The following is a 15,064-nucleotide window of genomic DNA, read 5'->3' on the forward strand; positions in this document are numbered from 1 at the left end:
GTCATCAGCATACTGATGGTACCCTACTCCAAAACCATGAATGATCTCACCCAGCGGTTTCATGTAGATGTTGAACAGGAGAGGCGAGAGAACCGACCCCTGAGGGACTCCACAAACGAGAGGCCTCGGAGTCGACCTCTGTCCTCCTGCCAACACCGACTGCGAGCGTCCCAGGAGAAAGGAGGAGAACCACCGCAGAACCGTGCCTCCCACTCCCAATCCCCTGAGGCGCCGCAGCAAGATACCATGGTCGATGGTATCGAAAGGTCTAATAAGACTAGGACAGAGGAATGGCCCCTGTCCCGGGCCCTCCAGAGATCATTCATCAGAGCGACCAATGCCGTCTCCGTGCTGTAGCCCGGCCTGAAGCCCGATTGGCACAGGTCTAGATAATCCGCTTCCTCCAGGACCTGAGGAAGCTGATGCGCCACCACACTCTCAACAACCTTTGCAAGGAAGCGAAGGTTGGAGACTGGACGAAAGTTATTCAATGAAGCTGGGTCTAAGGTGGGCTTCTTGAGGAGTGGTCTCACCACCGCCTCCTTCAAGGAGGCGGGGAAGTGACCCTCACTGAGAGAAGCAGAGATGAATGATGAAGATCCATGTTTTCATGAACTGAAAATACTTTTCACAAGTACTGAAAATCTTAATGAAGACATGCTACACTATATATTTTATATTGTGACTTTTAATACAGTCAAGGTGGTCTACATGGGAATTACTACTTTATCCCAACAACAGCTTTCTGATGATTCTGGTTGACAAAATGATTGGCCCAAAGACATCCTTATGCCTTCATGGATGAGAAAGACTTAAGATTCTTTCTGGATTTAAACATTGCAGTAACTGTTAATTAAATAATGCCTAATATCATGTCTAATGCTAACTTAAGTCATGTTTCAGAAATCAAAGTGGCTGGATTCACACATGTAAAACTGAACCCTACATTATGGCTTTCCTTGATGTTGAACCCCAGTAATTCTGTTTTTTTTTCTTCAGTTAACAGTGAATAAATAAACATTGGCCTTATGTGGTGTCAGGACATATCTCAGGCAGTCAACATTTCAGACTTATTTTAGAATATGACATAAAGCCAACTTCTGATGTTCATGTATTTCATTAAAGAAAAATCTAGCCTGCAAAAGCTGAAGTTGCTTTTTGTCTTTAATATAACTTTTTGATTTGCTATCTAAGAGTAGTACATAACAGAAAATATAGGAAGTGATGAAGGGAAATACAACCCAGATAAAGCATTCTGAGAGTATGAAGTATCTGACTTATTTTCAACCAATGTATGGTATGGGAAGTTAGCTCCCCAGAGAAGGAAATATTAAAAGGGCAGGAAAATACATTTCCTAAAAAGAAGTTAAAAGAGGCAGAAAAGCATGCCCAGTTTTTCTTAATAGCCCCAAGTCTCCCTCCCCCAAGCAGAAACCAACTCTATAGAAATGCAGATGTAAACCATTCAGGAAGGTTGAAGCTAAGAAGACTTCAGACATCTAAAATCTATAAACCTTGGCCCCAGGGAGGTGGGCTGGGACAGACAACCAGCAAGAATCCTAGGGGGGCACACCTAGGCTCAGGACAGAATACGTGACAAAGGAAATACAAAGCTTGAAACAGGAAATAACTCCAGACAATAGAGTCCAGGGGGTATAAAAACCCACTACCCACATGTGCACAGTCCTTTTTCTGTTGGATCCATCTTTCTGTCTGGCTTTCCTCTGCAATAAACTACAACCTTCTTCCCAAAGCAGTTGCCATGTTTATTTCCTGCTTGGAGGAACCATGATGAAGATTTTTCTTCCTACAATGGCAACATATATTATGACATAGTCTAGGTTCTGTAGTGATATGTAGTATAATGTACTAAAACGCACCAAGTTTAAAATTAGCAAAGTTTAGCATGTGTGAATGTAACTTAAGACAATGAGATTTCTTTGGGTCTACATTTTACCTTATAAACAACTCATGTGATACACAAACACATTGTTTTGAATTATTTATTACATTGAAGTCTCTGCCTTGCCAATATATTGAAAAATTACAAGATTGTAAAAAAACACCTCATAGTACAGTTGTATGGATGGCAATTTTAAAAAGCCTATATTGAATATATTGGGCAAATCACAATAACTTCCTCTATTTCCTTAGTACGAACCACCTGGAGGGTAAAAGATAAGGCCATTTAGATGTTAATACAGTAAAGTAGAACAATCAGGATTAGTTGTTCTTTTACACTGTCAGCAGAAATACAACCATTTCTCTTCTTTCTTTACTCAATTGCTACATAACAGAATATCTTGAATGGGGATGGGAATAGAAAATATAAAGGAAGATGGGCATTTAGTTACATAGCTTCTCTGTCCATGTGCTGTTCATTCTTTTTGAATTTATTAATCCTTGGATGACTTCCTGGTATTCTTCCATCATTCAGCTCTATGTTCAACATCTCACCTTTTGTTAAGTGTCAGAGGTTGATAAAACTATAAACAGGAAGCCCTATCTTATGTTTATATTAGCTATAGATCCTGGGGGTGTGAAAAAAGACAATGAAATGACCGAAAATTGTATTCAGTATAACCAGCATTATATACTGAAGGACACTGATGTATTAACAGGGAGTATGGATTACAGTTAGGTTCTATAAATGGTGGACAGAAATTGTTCATCATTTCAGGTATATTAACCTGAACTTACCTCTTTTCCCAAAAAGTGGTGCAGCTTAGACTCTACATTTCATGATGTAAAGAGACAGTGCTTTTAGACAATCATATCTTACTTGAAAATGAATTAAATGAATCCTCAATTTAACAGGCTAATGAAGTCTGTTAAAGTAGAATGTCTGTTGAATCTCATAAAATAGCAAAAAGACTTAGGCATCTGTATGTATAAAATAGTGAGATTTAATATATGGTATTTTACCAAAAATATAGGATATGATTTTATGGATGCACAGGAGCCTATAGTGTATTGAGGGAGTTTATTTGCAGTTGATTTTTTTTTTTAATTTTTTTTACAAATTTTTATTGATTTTCTGATATTACATTCACATATTTGAAAAGCAACGTGGTGGCTGAGTAGTAGTAATTCAATTACATAATATCATTAGTACAGATTTCAGATTGCTACCATAAACATTTCCTCTCTTTTTCCCTTCATATATTTGTAAATTAAAAGACAAGTTTTATCTTATCAATCACATAGAAAATAACTTCCTTACATATATCCATAGTTTTTAGTTAGACATATTCTAGTTATTTTAACATACAATCTTTTAAACAATCAATGACCTAATAGTTTCAATTTCTACTAACATTTAGATTTGACGTTTGATATTTATCATTCCCAAGATTTTTAATATACTCATCTATCACCATTCCTCACAAAATCTAATATTCAAAATACACATCCCATCTACTTAACTTCTCACCCTTTATGTCAACAAATTAAGGATACAATATGATATCCTTCAGTTTTTTGTTTTTTTAGTAATCAAAATTGCTTTTTATTTCAGTATTTAATATTTCCTCTCTTCCTCTTTGTATCTGCTATCTCTTGCTTAAACTAATAATTTTCATTTTTAACGTTCCATATAGACCTATTTATTACTTTCAACAATAAGTTTTTAGCTTATCTACATTATTCACCTTTACATGACCTTTATGCACAAATCAATATTCAAATTAGTTATTAGTATTTATACTGCTAAATTTTAATGACCAAAAACTTTTCTTTATCTCAGTTCATAACAATGTCTTGTATTCAGCATACACATCTATTTAAGTACATTCTGTTTTAGATTTCAATAAGATGGTCAAAACTCCATTCTTTTTGAGTCTTATTCTGGCTTTTTTCCTTTGCCAAATCATTTTCCATGTCCTTGTTTTTGGGTCATAGAACCAATCTCCTTGTAATATCATGTATATTAATTGATATTGGCAAAACCATCCAGTCGCCATTTTTTCAGAGGACTTGTAGGTATAGTACAGGGGTCGGCAACCGGAAAAAAGGAAAAGAGCCACTCAGAACCGGTTCCATCACACAAACAAAAAAGTGGGAGCCGCAAAAAGTGCGCGCGTGTGCATCCACTCACGTGCATGCGCAAAAAACATTTTGCACATGCGCAAAATGGGAGGCACCTACGTGGTGACGGGTCTCCCCTTTGGAGAGGTGCGCGCCGTCCCATCCGGAGACCTGCCGCGTTCGTCAAACGGGGCCAGGCCGGCGCGCGCAGGAGGGATGGGGCGATGGGGGCTTTTGTCCTAAGAACAGCGGCTTTTAAAAGTGGGAGGGTCGGAGCGCCGCGGGCAGGTCCGGAGAGGCGGGGGACAAAGCCCCGCTTGCCTGTAGGGGGGGCAGAGAAGCGAGCTACTGCAGGTCTCCAGATGGGATGGCGGCGGTTTGGCGAGTGCGCGTGCACCTCTCCCAAGGACGGCGGCGGCTTTCTGACACCTCCGGCTGGAATCGCACCCGTTAGCAGCAGCGCCAGGAACGTCCGCCGGGGCAAACGAGGGGAAGGGCGGCTCCCCCAGCCTCGCAGATACTTGGGAGCGGCAAGGACCGGGTTTCTGCTCAGAGGGAGGGGGGAGCGCAGCTCACATGGTCCGGCTTCGTCCTCTGGCCCGGGCCAAACGCCGCCTCTCTTGCCCCCTGCGCCGGGGCGCGCACCTCTCGGAACGGGCGGTGCCACTCTCCATTTGGAGAGGTGCGCGCGCACCACTGCCCGTTCGAAGAGGTGCGTGCGCACCGGGTGGCTGGGAGCCGCAGGAGACAGCTCAAAGAGCCGCATGCGGCTCCGGAGCCGCGGGTTGCCGACCCGTGGTATAGTGGGTCCATCTCTTTATTCTTCCATATTGACGTGGTTGTTCTGAATTGTTTATCTTCTCATACAACTGTTCTTTTTATAGATCCTCTAGTTCCTTCTGAGTTGTGTAATAAACCTTTTACTTTTTCCAAGTTGTTGATGTCTTTTCTGGATTTTCAAATATCAATATTTGTTGAATAGTAGATTCTTCTGTCATAGTATTTGAATGTTTCATTTTTTATGTTGTATTTTGTATAGATGATTCTTTAGTTGTGGTCAAAGTTTGGGCTTTCATATCTGGGCTGTCTTCTTGTTCCTTCCCATAGTATTTCATTGGTTGTGGTAAGAGTTTGAATTAGTGATTTCAACATATAGAGAGTTTGTTGATCTTCATCTATAAGGAAATTTTGTTCCTGGTCTTCTTCCATATTAGTATTTTTAACTAAAGGCTTTACACTTAGAAAATCCAAAAGAGAGAATTTTTTTCTAGGTAGGGAACCCAAAGTCTTTCACAGCTGTTGTTTCAAAGTTCTCAAGGTTATGTATCTTATCTATTTCCCTGGGCAGTCAGCCAGGCCCCTTTAAAAGTTTCCCTTTGAATCCCAAAGTTATTTCAATCTTTTCAGTTTTTCTTTTTTTTTAATAAGAAAAAAACCAGATTTCCAACAAAAGTAAATAATGAAACATAAAAAATCTTTCCGTCCACATGCTTGGAGAAGTAAGATTCCAATTGGGATTCAGTCACTTTTTCAACTTTTATTTAGTCACTGCTCTTTCTGGAGGGAGGGCTGAAATCCCCCTTCCCTCACTGCAGGTGGGGAGAATGCTTAGCAGCTTAAGGAGGTACAGAAAGTAGTTAGGGTATAAAAGAGATAGATCTCACCCAGACTCTTCTGCACTGCTTTAAGAGTTGCCTGGTGGAAAATGTGACCTTGGCTGTTCACAGCCTAGGGACAAGCTATAATGGCCAGTCCTTTCATCTGCCGGTTTGGAGGGATTGCCAGGTCTAACGGGAGAGTTCCGGCTCTCCCACGATCTAGTGAGCACCCCCCTTGCTGGTCGCCTCTTCGGGGCGACTTTCGGCCTTTTTCAGAGCCCCCCAGCAATGTGAAACTGGACATGGGAATGAGAGCAAGTTTCCCAGCCATCCATAGTGGCTGCGTGGCAAACCGGAAGCCTGAATTTTAAAAAATGTTTACTTCATACTATAAAATTGCATTAGTAAACAACTAATTGGCTGCTTCTGACTTTAAGTGATCTTTTTAAAAAGTATGACAACGTAACAGTAGTTAGGACAGGCTTGCAGTTTTGCAATTGTAGACTACAATTTTATGATACAGCTCTAAATGTACACAATTCAAAAGCAAGGTCAGTAAAGCCTTTAAGTTAAGTTCTTTGTACTCATTGTTGGTTTGTTATTTACCAGGCCATCTTCCACAGTAGATCTTAATTTCTTTGTCAAACTGTGGGTTCATTCCTTTAACTTTGACATGTTACTGAATCACAATTCCCAGAAATCCAAGCCAGAATTGCCAATGATGAGAGATGGATGGTAAGAATTGCAGAGATTTCCCAAGATCATAGATTACTTTTACCATATATCTGATGAAGAGTTTTCCTTCAAGAAGGAAAAGTCTTCATCATATCTTATTCCTGAACCTTATTCAATATCTCTCTAAATTTCAAATCCATCAGAAAATTCACTTTTTTTAGTTATTTCCCTTTTTTTGGTTAAAACTGCCTTGTAAATTGAATTCAAAATAAAATCATTCTGAATGAATCAAACATTTTGATGATCTGCAGAGATATATGCAAACGGAATAGTGTAAATAAAGTTAACCCCTAAAACAATGGTAAGATAAAAGACAGTTTCTAGTAGTCTTCTCACAAAGGTTTGAAAGTTTGCCTTATTTAGTACCGTGTGTGGATGGGCTATTTTGAAAAACAGTTTGCTGTTGGAGAGAGAAGAACTAATTCTTCCTAATGCTATGAATCCATTCTACAAAATATTTCTAGGCAGCAAAAAGGAAAGAGCTGTTTGTTCCTTTTGAGGATCTTGTAATCTCTCCTTAGATAACACATGGCATCAGCAGGATTTAAAGCAGTTGTCATTGTTGTCATTTTACATTATCTATCCATGGAATTTATTGCTGAAATACAATGCCTTCTGTGCAGCAAGAACTAATGTTGTGATTATCTATCTCCGGTATCTTCCTTTAGCTAGCCAATTGGAATGACCTCCACACCTGCTGGAAATATTCTTGGCATATACTCCTGGAATTTTCACTCATCACTCAGTCAACACACATCTGGCTTCCTGCTACAATAAGGCAACTCAGTGGGGCTTTAGGAAGAGAATAACTAACCTAAAATTATCAAAGATAAAATGTATTATCAAAGAGAAAAAAGTGATATTGCCATAGGTGTATATTGCAGGCCACCCAACCAATCAGAAGAAATAGATGAACTGTTTGCCAACCAGTTAACAAATGTATGTAGGAAGCATACCAGGAGACTTCAACTATATAGATCAGGGGTTTTCAACCTTTTCACCCATTGTACCACTTTTAGGATATGGCAACATTTGAGTACCACCAGTCACCTAGCAAAGGTATAAATTTATTTATTTATTTATTTATTTATTTATTTATTTATTTATTTATTTATTTATTTATTTAAATTGCATTTATATCCCGCCCTTCTCCGAAGACTCAGGGCGGCTTACAAGCTTAGCAGTAGCCTTCATTCTATGTATATGCCTGCTTGTTAGGGCTTTCACACACCCCCGCAAGCGGTATTATTACAAAGTCAGCTTATTGCCCCCAACAATCTGGGTCCTCATTTTACCTACCTCAGAAGGATGGAAGGCTGAGTCAACCTTGATCCTGGTGGGATGCGAACCTGCACTAATTGCAGGCAGCTGGTGTTACTTAAGGAGGCATTAGCCCACTGCTCCATCAAGGCTCTTTTAATTTGATGACACCCCCCCCCCAAAAGGACAAAAAGTGATGAAGTACAGGTAGTCCTCGACTTACAACAGTTTGCTTAGTGACTGTTCAGTTACAATGGCACTGAAAAAAGTGCCCCCCAAGACGCCTGCCCGCCCGGCGGCGCTCTTCCTCCTGTCCGAGGTTTTTATTGTTGTGAGCATTTGTGTTGAGGATTGGCAGCGGGGGTGGGGTGGGGTGGGGGGGTGTTTGGTTTTTATTCCACCTGTCTCCTGGGTGGTTGCAGAAGGTTTTGGTCACTTCACATGACCCTGGGACACTGTAACCATCATAAATATGAATCAATTGCCAAGCATCTGAATATAAATCACAAGACTCTGGAGATGCTGCAACATTCCAGCTGATTGGCGCTTCTTCTTGGCTCAGAAGTGCCAGGATCAGCACCGAGCTCCAACTGGAGCCTGGCGCTGATCCTGGCGCTTCCACTGAGCCCTGACAGCCCCAAAGAAGCACTAATCCTGGCGCTTCCACTGAGCCCTGACAGCCTTGCAGCTCTAGCCATCTCTCCTCAGGCTTGTGCGATGCTGCCACTGGTTCAGCTCATTCCCCTTCCCCGCTACCACTTTTCTGGGATAGTCACACACCACCTGCCGGGTGCCAATGTACCACAGGTAGTACCCGTACCACTGGTTGAAAAGCCCTGATCTAGATATCAACTGGGAGACAAACTGTAGCAAGCGGGAGATCAAACGGATTCCTAACCAACCTAGCCGACAACTTTGTCACCCAAAAGGTGTAGGAGGAAACTAGATGTAAAGCTTTACTGGACTTAATTCTTACTAATAGAGAAGAAGTGATAGAGGGAGTTGAAGTTGCCGGAACCTTGGGTGAAAGTGGCCACGTCGTACTGGAATTTAATATAATGCAAACACTAGCAATAGAAAACAACCCAACCAGTGTCTTAAACTTCAAAAGAGCTGACTTTAAAAAATTCAGAGAGAACCTAGGAAAGATCCCATGGATGGAAATCCTAAAGGGGAAAACAACCCAAGAAGCATGGGAAACCATGAAAAATATGATCATAAAAGCCCAGACCAGCACAATCCAGTGAAAAAAGAAAAAAAAGACATTCAAGAAGAAACCAACATGGCTGCACAAAGATCTCTCTGACAAACTGAAAGACAAAAAGGACACATACAAAAAAATGGAAAGAGGGGCACATAATTTAGGCCGATGATCAGCAGACAGCCAGAACATGCAAAGATGAAGTCAGGAAAGCAAATTCTCAGAACGAACAAAAACGTGCAACAGAAATCAAGGATAATAAAAAAAAAGTTTCTTCTAACATATTAACAACAAGAAAAAAGTCAAGGAAACTGTAGGTCCACTAAAGAGAGAAAAAGGCAAGGAAATAACAAGGAGAAAGCAGAGCAGCTTAACTCATACTTTGCATCAGTCTTCACACAAAAAAACCTCTAGCTCAAAATACCAAAAAAACCCAAAAGACAAACTAGAAACAAAAAATTAAATAAAATAGTAAGAGAACACCTATCTGACCTTGATGAATATAAATCACTGGGACCCAATGGATTACATCCCAGAGTTCTGAAGAAGCTAGCAGATATTATCTCAGAGCCATTGCAATACACCTTTCATAAATCCTGGAACACCGTGGAAGTACCTGAAGATTGGAAAAGGACTGATGTTCCCATCTTCAAGAAAGGGGAAAAAAACAGACCTAGGAAACTACAGACCAATCAGTTTAACATCAATACCTGAGAAGATCCTAAAAAAGATAATCAAATAGCAGATCTGCAAACAACTAGAAGCAAACAAAGTTATAACTAGTAGCCAGCATGGGTTTGTTAAAAACAGATCATGCCAAACGAATCTTATTTCATCTTATTTTATTTAAAGTGACTAAACTAGTAGACCAGCAAAATGCTGTGAACGTAGTATTTATTTATTTATTTATTTATTTATTTATTTATTTATTTATTTATTTATTAATGGGACTTATATCCCGCCCTATCTCCCGAAGGACTCAGGGCGGCTAACAACAATAACATATAATAAGTACAGAAATTAAGATAAAATTAAAGTCATCTGTGCAATAAATTAAAATTAAAAATTAAAAATACATTAAAAATTGTAAACATAATTAAAATGCCTGTCAGTCCAGGTCAGCCAGGTGGAAAAGGAGTGTTTTGAGGCCGCGGCGAAAGTACTGGAGATCTTGGGCCATCCGAAGCTCAGGGGGGAGCTGATTCCATAGGACTGGCGCTCCCAGAGAGAAGGCCCTTCCCCTGGGGTTCGCCAGCCGACATTGTCTAGCCGACGGTACCCTGAGGAGGCCTTCTCTGTGTGAGCGTACTGGGCAATGGGAATTCGTTCCCGGTAGCAGATGGTCCTGCAAGTATCCCGAGCCTAAGCCATGTAGGGCTTTAAAGGTAAGTACCAGCACCTTAAATCTCACCCGGAGGGCAACCGGTAACCAATGCAGCTCATGGAGCAGAGGTGTTATATGGGAGTATTGGGGAGCTCCCATCACTACCCGTGCAGCCGCATTCTGCACCAGCTGAAGCCTCCGGGTGGTTTTCAAGGGCAGCCCCATGTAGAGAGCATTGCAGTAGTCTATACGGGAGGTAATGAGTATGTGGGTGACTGTACGTAGGGCATCTCGGTCCAGAAAGGGGCGCAATTGGTATACTAGGCAAATCTGGGCAAATGCCCCCCTAGCTACGAATCCAATATGATCTTCAAAACTGAGTCGTGAATCTAGGAGGACACCCAGATTGCGTGCTCTATCAACGGGAGGTAACATCTCTCCTCCTATAATCAAAGATGGAACCTCTTGGACTAAACAAGATGACGGTACGTAAAGCCACTCAGTCTTGGTCGGGTTGAGCCGAAGCCTGTTCTTTCCCATCCAAATCTGTACCGCTTCCAGGCAATGGGACATCACATCGAGGGCATCACTGGGTTTGTTCGGGGTGGAGATGAAAAGCTGGGTATCATCAGCATATTGATGATACTTCACCCCGAAGCCATGGATGATCTCTCCCAGCGGCTTCATATAGATGTTGAACAGGAGGGGTGAGAGCACCGACCCCTGAGGCACTCCACAACTAAGTATACTTAGATTTCAGCAAGATATTTGATAAAGTAGACCACAACATACTCTTTAGTAAGCTAGAAAAAGATGGAATAGACAACATCACTTCCAGATGGATCTGTAATTGGCTGGCAAATCGTACTCAATGAGTTCAATGGTACTACATCCACATGGAGAGAAGTAAGTAGTGGGGTACCACAAGGTTCTGTCTTAGGCTCAGTACTCTTCAATATTGTCATCAATGACTTAGATGAGGGAATTGAAGCAGAACTCATCAAATTTGCAGATGACACCAACTGACAGGAGTAGCCAACACCCCAGAAGACAAACTCAGGATCCAAAAAGATATTGACAAACTTGAACAATGGGCCCTATCCAACAAAATGAGTTTCAATATGGAAAAAAGCAAAGTTTTAGATTTAGGCAGGAAAAACCAAAGGTACAAGTACAGATTGGGCGATACCTGACTTAAAACAGTAACTGTAAGAGGGACCTTGGAGTCCTAGTGAACGATCACTTGACTATCAGCCAACAGTGTGCAGCAACAGCCAAAAAAGCTAAATCAATCCTGAGTTGTATAAACAGGCATAGAATCAAGACCACATGTAGTATTAGTACCACTTTATAAAACCCTAGTACAGGGGTAGGCAACCTTGGCTCTTTTATGACTTGTGGACTTCAACTCCCAGAATTCCTGAGCACCACAGCTGGCTCAGGAATTCTGGGAGTTGAAGTCCACGAGTCATAAAAGAGCCAAGGTTGCCTACCCCTGCCCTAGTAAGACCACACCTGGAATACTGCAGCCAGTTTTGGTCACCATATTACAAAAAAGATGTTGAGAGTTTGGAAAAATTCAGAGAAGAGCAACTAAGATGATTAAAGACCTGGAGACTAAAACATATGAAGAATGGCTGCAGAACTTGGGTTTGGCTAGTCTAAAGAAAAGAAGAAATAGGGGAGACATGGTAGCAGTATTCCAGTATTTGAGGGGATGCCACCAAGAAGAGGGGGTTTCATTTCTCTCTATTCTCTCTATTCAAAAATACAATCAAAATACGGCTGCATTTTCCAAATCTCCGTGTATGACTTCTTCGCTTTTTTCATTTCCAGCTCAGCGACTTCTATGGGAAGTTGGCGTGGCTTACTGGTTGGCAGGAAGAGGGTTAAAACCATAGAGCTGGAACTGTCAAGTAAAGCGGAGGCGGGAGACAGGATAGACTCGAGGGGTGCTTTCCTGTGATTGAACCCGCCACTGCCTACACACGGGCACGGGAGTGGCTCTTTCCCAGGCCTGCGGTTGGCAAAGGCGTGCAAATCCCGCTTGGATTCCTTCAGTAAGAATGAATCGGTGAGATTCTGCAGAGAGACCCAAGGTGGAGACCGATTTATGGGGACAAGGACGGGCAGCACGTAACGCATAAAAACATCCATTTATGGGCGAACGCCTGTAAGAAGAGCAGCTCCATCCACCGCCTCCATTCACTCTTCGTCTCCCAGAGTAGTTCGCAGCGGGGATGATCTGCCGTGGAAAGTCCTGTCTATATTTCTCTTACGGCTTTTTCTCTCTTTATTTTATCTATTTCTGCGACGGGAGCATGATTGATATTGAGCACGATTCATTACTATACTTGTGTAGCATAATGGACAGTATTGGCTGTAACCTGTTTCGTCTAGGTCAGGGGTAGGCAACCTCGGCTCTTTTATGACTCATGGACTTCAACTCCCAGAATTCCTGAGCCAGCCATGCTGGCTCAGGAATTCTGGGAGTTGAAGTCCATGGGTCATAAAAGAGCCGAGGTTGCCTACCCCTGGTCTAGGTTGTAGCTGTAACGCACTGGTCTTCAAACTTGGCCCTTTTATGACTTGTGGACTTCAACTCCCAGAATTCCTCAGCCAGCATGCCTGGCTCAGGAATTCTGGGAGTTGAAGTCCACAAGTCATAAAAGAGCCAAGTTTGAAGACCCCTGCTGTAACGCATACCTAGAAAATACAAACACTGATTTCTTTCTAAGGGTATCAACATTGTTTATAGAAATGTTTCATTTAATTCTTCCACATTCTTTTCCTATTAGCCATGTAAAATTTAATTTATATTATGTTTATTTGTATATCAAACCTTTATTATTTTTATAAATAATTCAAGGAGGAGGATACCCCCTCATCCTATTTTCCCCACAATAACAACCATGTGAGATGGATTGGGCTAAGACAGAGTGACCAGCTCAAAGTCACTCTGCCAGCTTTCATGCCTAAGACAAGATTAAAATTAAGAGTTTCCCAGTTTCTGGCCTGGTGTCTTAACCACTAGATCAAATTTATTAAGAAAGCCTTTTTCTTATATAACTACAGAAGGAAAGTACTGAAGTTAGGTTAAGCCTGTTTGTCTAAGCAATCTTATTGAATGCTCTAGGAGCAGAATGATGGTATATAAATTATAAAAATAATAACAGTGTTAAATATTAATTGAATGAGGAGCAATATTCTAGATTCTCAGGTACACATTTTTCTATCTGAAAACTTTGAAATGTAAACTAAAACAAGTATCTACTGAACATATATCGCTAACAATACTGAATCAGGTAAAAAAAATCAGTAGAGATATAACTACCAAACAAAGTGGTGCCAAATTAATGGTAACAGTGCAATATTCCAGAGGCTAGTATTGCAGATACTTTAAGGCAGGGGTCTTCAAACTCGGCCTTTTTGTGACTCATGGACTTCAAGTCCCAGAATTCCTCAGCCAGCATTCCTGGCTGAGGAATTCTGGGACTTGAAGTCCATGAGTCACAAAAGGGCCAAGTTTGAAGACCCCTGCCTTAAGGGAACATAATTTCAATATATTTTAAAAAAAAATCCAAAATATATTTCTTTTAAAAAGGTACATTTGCTCCAACACATAATAAAAAAACAATATTGCTCTTCTAAAATTTTGATTGAAATGCTGGCAACATAACATATAGGCAATATCAAAACTTCTTTGGAAATGATTTCCTGATTTCCTCCATTTACGATGCAGAAATTAATTATAGCAAATACATTTAGAACTAATTTGCTCTCAGAAGACATACTAATACAATCAGCTACTCCTATTAATTACATTTTTATACCCTCATCCAACGAAGTTGATACTTTTTTCCTTTTTCCCTCTTAGGGAAAACTGCATAGAACCCTATTGGTTTACTTAAAAAGAAAGCCCATCCAATCATTGAGAGGATTTTATTTTCAGATGGAGTAGAAAACTACTTAGCATATCAAACTATCTGAATTACAATTCCAAACCTCCATCATCATTGGTTATGTGCTGGGAGCAGCTTTTAGGCAAAATTGGACCACAAATACCATACCCTTGCTGTCAGGCAAGTGTGTTAAGGACAGTATAGCCTATAAAAATGATCAGGATCAGAAGAGGTTGGCATATGATTTTTATGCAGTCATGGTCTTGTTTACTTTGCGTGTATTTAAATTATAAACTGATTTGGAAACCTGTCATTTTGAAAGAAGAAAAGTGAGTTGAATGAAAGATGAACCACTACAGATTAATACATCTAAATTTCACTGGCTTGACTCCAGACTTAGTCATGCTTATAATAAATTTATTAGACTCAAGATGACGCCTCAGACAAGGATCCCACTGATTTCAATGAGCCTACGCTAGGCATAGCTAAATCTGGATCCAACCAGTAAAAACAAATAATTGGGACCATTTATACTGATACTGAAGGGATGCGGTGGCTCAGTAGGTTAGGACGCTGAGCTTGTCAATCAGAAGGTTGGCAGTTTGGCGGGTCGAAACCCGAGTGCCGCCTAACAGAGTGAGCGCCTGTTACTCGTCCCAGCTTCTGCCAACCTAGCAGTTCGAAAGCACATAAAAATGCAAGTAGAAAAATAGGGACCACTACGGTGGGAAGGTAACAGCGTTCTGTGCGCCTTTGGCGTCTAGTCATGCCGGCCACATGACCACGGAGACGTCCTCGGACAAGCGCTGGCTCTTTGGCTTTGAAATGGAGATGAGCACCGGCCCCTAGAGTCGGAAACGACTAGCACGCATGTGCAGGGGAACCTTTATCTTTATCTTTACCTATACTGATACTAATCATTTTTAATTTACAGAATTTTCATCCTCAAAGAGAGAATATTCTGAACATATAGCACCATTATAACTTATTTTTAAAAAAGGAAAAAAAATCTGGATTA

This window comes from Vipera ursinii, assembly GCF_947247035.1.
Source record: "Vipera ursinii genome assembly, chromosome: Z".
In the NCBI taxonomy this organism is placed as follows: Eukaryota; Metazoa; Chordata; class Lepidosauria; order Squamata; family Viperidae; genus Vipera; species Vipera ursinii.